General features: G+C 36.5%; 1 protein-coding gene across 5 annotated transcripts in view; it reads left to right on the forward strand.

The window, feature by feature from the left end:
- Window positions 1–13,493, forward strand: part of DNMBP (dynamin binding protein) — a 108,109-nt gene that overhangs the window by 5,057 nt on the left and 89,559 nt on the right. For 2 of the 5 annotated variants that reach the window (XM_027859371.1, XM_027859343.1), the window contains exon 2: window positions 11,538–11,573. The exons of the other annotated variants lie outside the window; for them this stretch is intronic. The gene's annotated coding sequence lies outside the window, so the exon portion shown is untranslated. The remainder of the gene's footprint in view (window positions 1–11,537; window positions 11,574–13,493) is intronic. 5 annotated transcript variants of the gene reach the window in all.

Genomic DNA, 13,493 nt, shown 5'->3' on the forward strand with positions numbered 1-13,493 from the left:
TGCTGAGAAGAGCTCAGTCTATCAAAGTTAGTCATCGCATGATATGGCTATTACTGTGTACAATGTTCTGGTTCTGCTTGCTTCATTCAGCGTCAGTCCATACAAGTCTTTCCAGGTTTTTCAGAAGTCTGCTTGCTCATCATTTCTTATAGCACAATAGTATTCAATTACATTCATATACCACAGCTCATTCAGCCATTCCCCAATTGATGGGTATCCCCTCAATTTCTAATTCTTTGCTGCCACAGAAAGAGCTGCTATATATATTTTTGTACACGTGGGTCCTTTTCTCATTTTTATGATCTCTTTGGGATACAGCCCTTGAAGGGGTATTGCTGGGTCAAATTTGGGGTATGCACAATTTTATAGCCCTTTGGGCATAGTTCTAAATTGCTCTGTGTAATGGTTGGATCAGTTCACAACTCTATCAACAATGCATTAGTGTTCCAATTTTCCCACATCTTCTCCAACATTTATCATTTTCCTGTTTTGTCATGTTAGCTACCTCCTGGTTGTTTTGACTTGCATTTCTCTAATCAGTAGTGATTTAGAGCATTTTTTCATATGCCTATAGATAGCTTTAATTTCTTCATCTGAAAACTGCCTGTTCATATCCTTTGACCATTATCAGTTGGGAAATGACTTGTGTTCTTATAAATTTGACTTAGTTCTCTATATATTTTAGAAATGAGGCCCTTATCAGAGATATTGGTTGTGCAAATTCTTTCCTAGTTTTCTGCTTCTCTCCTAATCTTGGTTACATTGGCTTTGTGCAAAAACTTTTCAATTTAATATAATTAAAATTATCCATTTTGCATTTCATAATGTTCTCTATCTCCTGTTTGGTCATAAATTCTTCTGTTCTCCATAAATCTGACAGGTAAACTATTCCTTGCTTTCCCAGTTTGCTTATAGTATCAGCCTTTATATCTAAATCATGTACCCATTTTGACTTTATTTTGGTATGTGGTGTAAGATTTTGGTCTATGCCTAGTTTCTGCCATACTCTTTTTCAGTTTTTCCAGCAGTTTTTGTCAAATAGTGAATTCTTATCCCAGAAGCTGAGGTCTTTGGGTTTATCAGCAGTAGATTACAGTAGTCATTGCCTATTGTGTCTTGTGTACCTAACCTATTCCACTGATCCATCACTCTATTTCTTAGCCAGTACCAAGCAGTTTTGATGATTGCTGCTTTATAGTACAATTTAAGATCTGGTATGACTAAGCTACCTTCCCTAGCATTTCTTTTCGTTAGTTCCCTTGATATTTTGGACCTTTTGTTCTTCCAGATGAATTTTGTTATTGCTTTTTCTGGCACTCTAAAATAATTTTTGGTAGTTTGATTGGTATGGCATTGAATAAGTAAATTAATTTAGGTAGAATTGTCATTTTTATTATATTAGCTTGGCCTACCCATGAGCAACTGATGTTTTTCCAGCTATTTAGATCTGACTTTTTGTGTGAAAAGTATTTTGTAATTGTGTTCATATAGTTCCTGGGTTTGTTTTTGGCAGGTAGACTCCTAAATATTTTATAATGTCTACAGTAAGGTTAAATGGAATTTCTCTTCTGTCTTGTTGTTGGGCTTTGTTGGTAAACTTCTCTTTCTTCTTACAATAATATCCTGATTCAAAGTGTCATTTCTCTGTGAGAAATCTGATTCCTTTAAGGTATGTTATAAACTCTTCTTGAGCTTTACATTACTTTTTCATTTTTCAGAGAGGCTTTAATCTTGCTCTTATACCATAGTTAAATTGCTAATCCAGGTTAGTCTGAAGATTTCTTAAAATCTGATGAGGCTCTATTTATGAGGCTGTGGCTCTGGAGAAGAAATGAAATAGATTAGAGTTTTTAGTCTTTTTTTAAAATTTGTTTTTGCATTCTTACATTCTTTTCTTATAGTTTAGTATGCTTGAGGGGTTGGGGAAGAGGGAGACTCGAACTGTAGTTAAAGGGCTGTCGAAGAGGGACTGATTATTATTATTCTGCTTATTTCCATCCTTCCATTCCCTCAGGCTCACAGCCTGGGAGTCCTGAGCTCCTCAGTGTGTCTTAAACACCCCTCCCCCAATATCCAAGTTGTTGCCAAGGCCTTTCAATTTCACCTTTGCAGCATCTCTCAAATACATCTCCTTCTCTCCTCTGACACTACCACCACTCTGTGTAGCCTCTCATCATTTCATTATTGCAATAGCCTGCTGGTAGGTAAACCTGCCTCAAGCCTGTCCCCTGTCCAGTCCTTACTCCACTCAGCCACCAAAGTGATTTTTCTAAAGTATAGGTTTGACCTTGTCACCTCCTTACTCAGTAAATACCAGTGGCTCCCTGTCATTTCCAAAATGAAATAGAAAATTCTGTTTGGCATTCAAAGCCCTTCATAAATTGCCTCTCAATTTCTAGACTTCTCATCCCTTCCCCCTCTTATTCATCCCCTTGTACTCTTTGATCCTGTGACATTGGCCTCCTTGCTGGTCCTTGAACAAGTCACTCCATCTCTTCTCCAGGAATTTTCACTGGTTGACTCTGGTGCCTGGAATGCTCTCCCTCCCCATCTCTGTTCCATGTTGTCTTCTCAGTCAGACTGTGAGCTCCTTGAGAAAAAGGGGCTGTCTTTTAGCTTTCTTTGTATCTCTATCACTTAGCACAGTGCCTGGTACATAGTAGGCACTTAATAAATGTTTGTTGACTTGACTGCCTGACATGTTACTATTTTTGCTATGAAGTAAAGTTTTGGACAGAGTAGCTAAAACATTGTAATTGTTCTTTGGAATTCTGTGCTTCTGACTACCAAGCACTGAGGGCATGTGACCAAGTACAGACAGCTGAGTGTGTTACCTGGAGCAAGTCATTGAATCTTGCTGAACTTCAATCTCTTCGTCTGTAAAATAAGGTCATTGGATTAATTTCTCTCAAATGTCCTGTGCGAAATTAAGATATCCTTAGAGTGTGGATGGAGGACTTCGTTTAAAAGACTCAGAATACAAAGTTATAATTTAAAATGTGGAAAGATGCCAGTTTGTTGGGAACCCAGCTCTAGCTGTCTCATTCTGAGGCGAATACTTTATTTGCCAAGTGGAGCAAGCTGACAACCAAAGGTAATTCTGGTTTAGTATATAAACTGATTTGCAAAATCATAGGGAAAAAGAGGATAGAAGATGGAACAGTATAAAGAAGAGAGAAATAGTAGAGGATAAAACCATGGAGAGAAACTTTGTCAAGAGCCTTAAATAGATGCCCAAGGGCATTGAAGAATGAAATGGAAGGAGTATAACAAATGGAAGAAAAATGGAAAATATCTGCAAAGATTTTTTTGAACAAACTTTTTCTTACAAAGACATCATAGAAGCAAATGAATTAGACCAAACATAACTAGAGGAAACCCATGCTGAAGGTGGCATAGTTATGATAGCATTGCAGGATCAACTTATAAGATATATGAGAAGGAAGAGAGCGTTTTATGGGCATGGAAAAATATCTCAGATTTTATTAATATCGCCACATAATTAACTTTTGACCTATATACCTACTTTCCCATTTGTATGAAGTGAGGTATAATTTTTTTGAAAACAATCTATGTATGTGTTGACAGTGTCCTTGATTAGAGTATTAGTACATAATAGACAGGATTTTTCAAGTGATATTCCACAGTTGACTGCTTTTTTTTTAATTCAGAAGAGTGTTTAATTGTTAAATTCAGCCTTATAATCACATCATTACAAACTTATGCTGGTGGCATATCTTAACTGGCCTCCAAAATAGGTAGCAGCATTACGGTTCATATATTATATAACATGTCTGCAGACTTTAAATTCAGTAGATTTTAAAAGTCAATCCCAAGGTACAACTTGGTTTAAACCAGATATAAAACAACTCAACAGGAGGCCATTCTTTCTACCTGAACTCATCTGTGTACTCTTAATAGTCTAGGTTGTCTGAGTATTTGACATTGAAAGATAGCCCATACTATAAAATGGAATGATATTCTTTACTCAGAATTAACATACAACAAAACACAATGAGATGCCTTTCAATTATTGAAAAACAGTATTTTAATAAAATCATTGTATTTAGGTTGTTTACCACTTGGAGAAGTAGGGAATTTAAACTGGAGATGCCTACTTTTTTAATTTAGTGGACCTGCTTCAGCCCTTGCCTTTGGACAGGCTGAGGCATATTGGTTTGCAAATGGGATTTTGCAAATTAATGGCAAATTTTAAATTTTTTCACTCCATGCCATGGGTGTCTCTGGGCAAGTCACTTAACCTTTGTCTGCCTCAGTTTCCTGAACTATAAAATGGGTTAAAGTCATCTGAGACTAGACTTTCCTCATTAATGATGCTAATAAATCTAAAAACATTTATATTGAGGTGGAGAGGACTGCTTTTGATAAAAATAGTTGAACTTGATTAACTCAATTGAATGCTAAGCGTAATCATATCTTTTAAAAAAACAGAAAAGTGTGAGAAATTGGTTGTTGCTGCATTTTTAACAAAACATGAAAAAATAGTCATTTTTTAAGCTTCCCTAAATCTATATAATTTGTAATTTTAAAAACAAAATTTTTAAAGAATGATTCATAATTACAGTTCTCTGGTTGATGTAACCAACTTAAAGAGGGTGGAGTCATAGTATGTGATAAAAAATAATTTCATAAACTTTTTTGGTAACAAGACAAAAGATAAGTATTGTTCATTGGTAACTTTTTTGAAATGATGCTATCAAGTCAGTATTTTTTACTTTGTTAATGAAGGTGAAGATGATTTTTGTTCAGTTTATACTTGGGATTTTCCAAGTAATCTATCAATACATCATTTCCCAAGATCCTGCCTTTGCTTTTGTTAAGAGAACCTTGGAGTCTGACCAGTCTTTTGGCTAGAGTCCACTCAGATTAGGTCTAGGCTTGTGTTTTCCTTCCAGTTTGGTGGTGAAGTGGATAGAGTGTTGGGCCTGAAATCAGGAAGACGTGAGTTCAAATGTGGCCTTGTTTACTAGCTGTGTGATCCTGGGCAAGTCACTTAATCGCCTCAGTTTCCTGAACTATAAAATGGGGATAATAACACCTACCTCATAGGGTTGTGAAGAGAAAATGAGGTAATGTCTACTAAAGTGCTTAACACAGTGCCTGGCACATAGTAGGGCTTAATAAATGCTTATTCTCTCCTTCCTTTTCCCCCTTTTTGACCCTGCATAATATACACTTCTGAACAAAAATCTTCTTGTCCTCAGTATCACGCATTGTGAATTCCGTTCACCCTGCACACATGCTACTTGCTTGCTACCTCTTTACCATCATGCATTTATTTTTTTTTAAATATTTAACATTTCATTTTTCCTCAGTTACGTGTAAAAACAGTCTGACATTTGTTTTTTTTTTTAATTTTGAGTTCCAAATTCTCTCTTTCCCTTTCTCCTCTCCTGTCCTCCCCCATTGAGAAGGCAAGCAGTTTGATGTAGTTTCTACATGTGCAGTCATGCAAAACATTTCCATATTAGTCACCATTACACATTTAACTGAAAGAAGTAGAGAATACAAGAACCTGCTGTGCTTATTGCTTATTGACAATAAAAAAGAATTTAATTTGGTACAGCAAAATGCCACTTTAAAGGCTTAATTATGACAAGATATTTTCACATTCACACATCAGAATTATCCATGATTTCTTGAAAAATAGAATAGAGATAACTTTTTCAAGGAATTCCTGATCATAAACATCTGGTGGGTCACAAAATGGGGAGATGTGGCTCATCCAGTGTTTGCCACTGTGATGGAGGAAATCCAGCACCAAGTCCAAGTTGAAGACGATTTTTTTGTGAGGTCCTCCAGATGCTTCTGTCTGCGGATGTCCTTGTGCTGGTTGCCTCAAGCCCTGGAACACTGAAGAACCTTGTGACTGTCTGTTTAATGCTCTTTCTAACATTACATGTAGAACAGTAGAGTAGATACATGACCAGCTAGTAGAAGCAACATTCTTTATGCCACTGCTTCAGTTTGCCCTCCTTCTCTTCACCACTTAGAGTTTATTTCCTTTTCATCCTTAAGAAAATATGTACAAAGAGTAAAGATAAGTTTATAGCATATTCTCCAGTTTCTGCACCACTGTAATTAGCCAAACTAAATACATTTAACATTTTTATTCTGACTCAAATTTATGGATTTTTTTTCAATGAAAGGGGGTTGACAAGAAAGTGAATGGTAAAATTTATTCCTTATTTCCCTAAGCATATTATGCTGCTTGATGTGTAGTGGTAAATGACAAGGTCACTGGTTATCACTCATTTCTGTTAGATACAGCATAATGAGTACCAGCACTGTAAAATTAGCTAAAATGAACTTCTGAGGCAGGTAAAAGAAAGGGAATGTATTTAACCTAATGAAAGTAGTGTCTTTGTTCTCTCTGTGACAGCTGAAGCCTTACCTTGGCTAGCCTTGGAGTTATATCCAGCATTTGCCCCAGCCCCTCCCCTCAAGTGTGCTTTTTTCTGAAAATAATGTAACTGTGCTGCTGATGGGCGCGTGGGAGAGAGTGGGGGATTAAAAGAGAAAGGCTACTGCTGACATTTTGGCTAGAGATTCTGGGTCCAGCACAAACTCTGCATTGTCCTTATGAAGTGATTCTCTTAATGACAATGATCCTGTTTTATCAGCAGAAAAAGTTGTAAAGGATGTGCCTTATTGTGCTCAACTCCCTATCCCCACACCCCCTTTCTGTTCCTTTCATGGAGTCCAACAATTCTACCTTCCCCAGCAATAGAAGAACCTTTCTGCTTCTCTGCCATTTCTGAACAATAAGTATTCCTGAATCTGACTCATGGCTCTTCTTACAAGTTACGAGTTATAGAAGTGGAGGAGGAAAGAAAGCTCACTGTGCAGGAAAGGTGGTGTAATGTCAGCAGGCATTTGCTAAGGACCTACTGTGTTCTAGACACATGTTAGATGTAGAGGGAGGGGTTAGAATTCCGCTTACAACCTGTGTGATCTGGGGCAAGTCATTTAACTTTTCTGGCCCTTACTTCTCATCTATAAATTGAGGAGGCTGGACCATATGATCTTGAAGGATCCTTCTAGCTCTGCTGTGATTATTTGAACCACACTGCTTGTATGTTTTATCCATCTTCTCCATCAATGAGAATGGGCTTCAAACTGAACAATGTGCCTTTCTTTGCTATTAGGAACCCCAGGATGACATGGTTCTTTTTTCCCCAGAATGCGAAATAGTTCCTTTCATTGCTTTCTGTAGCCAAATTAGACTTCTAAAAGATATGAGTAGATAAATACCCACATCTTTATTATAGCTTTCTTTAATAGTAATTTTGAAGTCTATTTTAGGTAAAGTCCCTTTATTTTGAAAATGTCTAATTTTGCTATATCCTTCCTATCTTTCCTGTCTAGCCTGAAAACATCATTTTTCTCTACCTCTCCTCTTTCTTTAAGCTCACCTCTATATTTTTACTAGGTTCATGGATTTCTGGACAGGTGTATAGAAACATATCTTTACAGATATATTTCTTTTGTGCAAGGTAATACCAGCTTGGTGGTGCAGTGGATAGAGTACTATGCCTGGAGTCATGAGGCCCTGGCCTCAGACACTTAGTAGCTGTGTGACCCTGGGCAAGTCCCTTAACCCTGTTTGCCTCAGCTGTAAGAAAACCCTGTTTTCTTAGCTGTAAAATGAGCTGGAGAAGGAAATGACAAACCACTCTGGTATGTTTGCCAAGAAAACCCCAAATAGAGTTACAGAGAATCAGACACAACTGAAATGACTCAACAACAAATGCCCTTCCATTACCATATTTCTGGTCCTGTCAGGTCTCGGTGCTGGCATGTGGTAGGTGATTAATAAGTGCTTGCTACTTTTTTCTGTTTCTCATTTTCCTTTGGTATTACCCTTCCCTCTGCTTAAAAAAAAAAAAGTTTAGCTTGGATTAAAGAAGTGAGGGTGAGGGGAACACTATAACAGGTTGAGGGACTGTCATGTTGAAGAGGGACTAAAGTTACTCAGCTTCTTGCCATCCTCCCAGTTCTTCAGGCTCCCAACCTAGGAGTCCTCCTTGACTCCTCACTCTCTCCCATCCCCCCATATTCCAAGCTGTTGCCAAGGCCTGTTGATTTCCCCTCTGCAAAATCTATTCTCTCCTCTGACATTGTAACCACACTAGTGCGGGTCCACATCACTTTATGCCTAGACTGTTGCAGTAGCTTGCTGGAGGAGTCTGCCTGTCTCAAGTATCTTCCCCATTCCACTCTGTATCTCCCTTTCAGCTCAAACTCCACGGGCCCAAAAAAGGTGAGAGTTTGCATACTGAGGTTGCAAAAACAAATTTCTTTTAGAGAATTTATATTCTTCTATATTCTTCTTCAGATGTCAAAGTAATCTATCCTCATCACGGGTATGACCTTGGCACACTCCAACTCTATAAATTCTAGTTGTGCCCTATTGCTTCTAGAATTAAGTATAAATGTTCTTTTGGGCATTCAGAGTTCTTCATAATCTGACCCCTCCCCCCCTTTTACACCTTAGTCTTCCTCAAGTACTCTACAATGCAATGAGTCTGGCCTCCCTATTGTTCTCTGGATTAGACATTCCATCTGTTGGCTCTGGACATTTTCACTGGGTGTCGTCTGCCTCCTCATCTCCTTCTCCTGACTTCCTTCAAGTCCCAGATAAAATCCCACCACCTACAGCAAGCCTTTCCCAATCCTCAATAACAGTGCCTTCCTTCTGTTGATTATTTCCTATTTATTCTGATGATAGCATGTTTGTACATAGTTATTTGCATGTTGTCTTCTTCATTAAATTGTGAGCTTTTCTAGGGGAGGGACTGTCTTTTTACTTTTCTTTGTATTCTTGGTGCTTAGCAGAATGCCTAACACATAGTAGGCATTTAGTGCTTATTTGATTGACACAGTAATTGGATTCAGCAATATAGACAGTTCCAAATCCACTTAGTTGTACTGTTATCTAGTCTTCATCTCTCTATCTTTCTATATCATATGTTCTACCCTAAGAATGTCTCAGTCATTTCTTTTTTATTTTTTTTTAATTTTCACATTAGTGATGTTGTAAGTAAAAATTAGAACCAGTAGGAGGAATCACCAGAAAGAGGAAGCAAAACTCAATAGAAGAGGAAAAAAAAATAGCAAATAGTAAGCTTCAATCTGCATTCAGATTCCATAGTTCTTTCTTTGGATGTGGATAGCATTTTTCATCATGAGGCCTTTGGAGATGTCTTAGATCCTTGGATTACTGGGAAGGGTTATTTATCAATATTAGTCATCACACAACGTGGCTGTTATTGTGTACAACGTTCTCTTGGTTCTGCTCACTTCTCTCAGCATCAGACCGTACAAGTCTTTCTAGGTTTTTCTGAAGTCAGCCTGTTCATCATTTCTTATAGCATAATAGTATTCCATTACATTCATATACCACAACTTGCTCAGCCATTCCCAAATTGATGGACATCCTCTCAATTTCTAATTCTTTGTCACCACAAAAAGAGCTGCTATGAATATTTTTGTACATGTGGGTCTTTCTCCCATTTGTATGATTTCTCTGGGATATAGTCCTAGAAGTGTTATTGCTGGGTCAAAGGGTATGCACATTTTTATAGCCCTTTGGGCATAGTTCCAAATTGCTCTCCAAAATGGTTGGATCATTTCACAACTCTACCAACAATGCATTAGTGTTCCAATTTTCCCACATCTCCAACATTTATCATTTTCCTGTGTTATCATGTTGGCCAATCTGATAGGTGTGATGTGGTACCTCAGAGTTGTTTTGATTTTCATTTCTCTAATCCATAGTGATTTAGAGCATTTTTTTATATGACTATAGATTGCTTTAATTTCTTCATCTGAGAACTGCCTGTTCATGTCCTTTGACCATTTATCAATTGGGGAATGACTTGTGTTCTTATAAATTTGACTTAATTCTCTATATATTTTAGAAATGAGGCCCTTATCAGAGAGACTGTTTGTAAAAATTCTTTCCCAATTTTCTACCTTCCTTCTAATCTTAGTTGCATCGGCTTTGTTTGTACAAAAACTTTTCAATTTAATGTAATCAAAGTTATCCATTTTGCTTTTCCTAATGTTCGCTATCTTCTGTTTGGTCATGAATTCTTCTGTTCTCCATAGATCTGACAGATAAACTATTTCTTGCTCTCCCAGTTTGCTTATAGTATCAACCTTTATATCTAAATCATGAACCCATTTTGACTTTATTTTGGTATATGGTGTAAGATTTTGATCAATGCCTAGTTTCTGCCATACTCTTTTCCAATTTTCCCAGCAGTTTTTTTCAAAGAGTGGGTTCTTATCCTACAAGCTGGGGTCTTTGGGTTTATCAAATAATAGATTACTATAGTCATTGACTACTGTGTCTGGCATACTTAACCTATTCCACTGATCCACCATTTCTATTTCTTAGCCAGTACCAAGCAGTTTTGATGATTGCTGCTTTATAATAGAATTTAAGATCTGGAATGGCTAGGCCACCTTCCCCTGCATTTCTTTTCATTAGTTCTCTTGATATTCTGGACCTTTTGTTCTTCCAAATGAGTCTTGTTATTTTTAACTCTATAAAATAATTTTTTGGTAGTTTGATTGGTATGGCACTGAATAAGTAAATTAGCTTAGGTAGAATTGTCATTTTTATTATATTAGCTCAGCTCGGCCTACCCATGAGCAACTGATGTTTTTCCAGTTATTTAGATCTGACTTTATTTGTGTAAAAAGTGTTTTGTAATTGTGTTCATATAGTTCCTGGGTTTGTTTTGGCAGGTAGACTCCTAAATATTTTATAATGTCTACAGTAAGTTTAAATGGAATTTCTTTTTCTATCTCTTGCTGTTGGGCTTTGTTGGTAATATATAGAAATGCTGATGATTTATGGGGGTTGATTTTATAGCCTGCAACTTTGCTAAAATTGTTTATTATTTCAAGTAGTTTTTTACTTGATTCTAGGATTCTGTAAGTATATCATCATGTCATCTGCAAAGAGTGATAGCTTTGTTTCTTTTTTGCCTATTCTGATGCCTTTAATTTCTTTTTCTTCTCTTATTGCTAAAGCTAACGTTTCCAGTAGGATATTGAACAACAGTGGTGATAATGGGCATCCTTGTTTCACCCCTGATCTTATTGGAAATGCTTCTAGCTTGTCCCCATTACATATAATGCTTGCTGATGGTTTTAGGTAGATGCTATTTATTATTTTAATGAAGGCTCCATTTATACCTATGCCCTCTAGTGTTTTTAGTAGGAATGAGTGTTGTATTTTGTCAAAAGCTTTTTCTGCATCTATTGAGATGATCATGTGGTTTCTGTTAGTTTTGGTGTTGATATGATCAATTATGCTGATAGCTTTCCTAATATTGAACCAGCCCTGCATTCCTAGTGTAAATCCTACCTGATAATAGTGTATTATTCTTGTGATAAGCTGCTGTAATCTGTTTGCTAATATTTTAAAATTGTTGCATCTATATTCATTAGAGAAATTGATCTATTATTTTCTTTTTCTGTTTTGACTCTTCCTGGTTTAGGTATCAGCACCATATATGTATCATAAAAAGAATTTGGTAAGACTCCTTCTTTACCTATTTTCCCAAATAGTCTATAGAGTATTGGAATTAATTGTTCTTTAAATGTTTGATAGAATTCCCAAGTAAATCCATCTGGCCCTGGAGATTTTTTCCTAGGGAGTTCATCAATGGCTTGTTCAGTTTCTTTTTCTGAGATGGGGTTATTTAAGTATTTTACTTCCTCATCTGTTAATCTAGGCAATTTATATTTTTGTAAATATGTATCCATTTCACTAAGATTGTCAAATTTGTTGGCATACAGTTGGGCAAAATAGTTCCTAATCATTGTTTTAATTTCTTCTTCCTTGGTGGCAGATTTACCTTTTTCATTCTTGATACTAGTAATTTGGTTTTCTTCCTTTTTTAAATTAAATTAACCAAAGGTTTATCTATTTTATTGTTTTTTTTTTTCATAAAACCAGCTCTTAGTTTTATTTATTAGTTCAATAGTTTTCTTAATTTCAATTTTCTTAATTTTTCCTTTGGTTTTCAATATTTCTAATTTGGTGTTTAATTGAGGATTTCTAATTTGTTCTTTTTCTAGTTTTTTAGTTGTATGCCCAATTCATTCATCCTGTTTTGTATTTTATTTCTGTAAGCATTTAGAGATATAAAACTTCCCTTAAGAACTGCTTTCGCTGCATCCCATAAGTTTTGGTATGTTGTCTCATTATTGTCATTCTCTTGAATGAAATTGTTGATTGTTTCTGTGATTTGTTGTTTGATTCAATCATTTTTTAGGATTAGATTGCTTAGTTTCCAATTATTTTTAATCTATCTTTCCATGGCCCTTTATTACATATAATTTTTATTGCATCATGATCTGATAAGGATGCATTTGATATTTCTGCATTTCTGCATAGGTTTTTATGCCCTAGTACATGGTCAGTTTTTGTGTATGTGCCATGTACTGCCTAGAAAAAAGTATATTCCTTTCTATCCCCATTCACTTTTCTCCAGAGGTCGATCATACCTAACTTTTCTAATGTTCTATTCACCTCCTTAACTTCTTTCTTGTTTATTTTGTGGTTAGATTTCTCTAGTTCAGAGAGGGAAGGTTGAGGTCCCCCACTAGTATAGTTTTGCTCTCTGTTTCTTCTTGTAACTCCCTGAACTTCTCCTCTAAGCATCTGGATGCTATACCATTTGGTGCATATATGTTTAGTAATGATATTACATCATTGTCTATGGTGCCTTTTAGCAGGATGTAGTTTCCTTCCTTATCTCTTTTGATAAGATCTATTTTTGCTTTTGCTTTGTCTGAGATCAGGATTGCTACTCCTGGTTTTTTTACTTCAGCTGAAGCATAACATATTCTGCTCCAGCCTTTTACCTTTACCCTGTATGTGTCACTTTTTTTCAGATGTGTTTCTTGTAAACAACATATTGTAGGATTATGGTTTTTAATCCATTCTGCTATCCACTTCCATTTCATGGGAGAGTTCATCCCGTTCACATTCACAGTTACGATTACTATCTGTGTCTTTTTCTCCATCCTTCCCTCCCCCCCGTTTATGCTTTTCTTTCTTTCTCCTTTTCCCTCCTCACTAGTGTTTTGCTTTTGACCACTGCCTCCCTCAGTCTCTCCTCCCTTCTATTAGAACTTTCCCTTTTCTTCCCCTTTACTTTTCCCTTGCTTCTTCCCTCCCTTCTGTCCCCCCTCCCTTTTCTTTCCCCTTTTCCCTCCTACTGTCTGTAGGGCCAGTTAAAGTTCTATACCTAACTGATTATGTTATCCCCTTCTTGAGCCAAATCTGATGAGAGTAAAGTTCAAACAATGCTCATCTCTCTCCCTTCTTTCCCTCTGCTGTAATAGGTTTATTTTATTTTATTTTTTTAGGCAATTGGGGTTAAGTGACTTGCCCAGGGTCACACAGTGCTGTAATAGGTTTTTGTGTCTTTTCCTGTAATGTAATT

This window comes from Vombatus ursinus, unplaced genomic scaffold (genome assembly GCF_900497805.2).
Source record: "Vombatus ursinus unplaced genomic scaffold, bare-nosed wombat genome assembly UNPS02000749.1, whole genome shotgun sequence".
NCBI lineage: Eukaryota > Metazoa > Chordata > Mammalia > Diprotodontia > Vombatidae > Vombatus > Vombatus ursinus.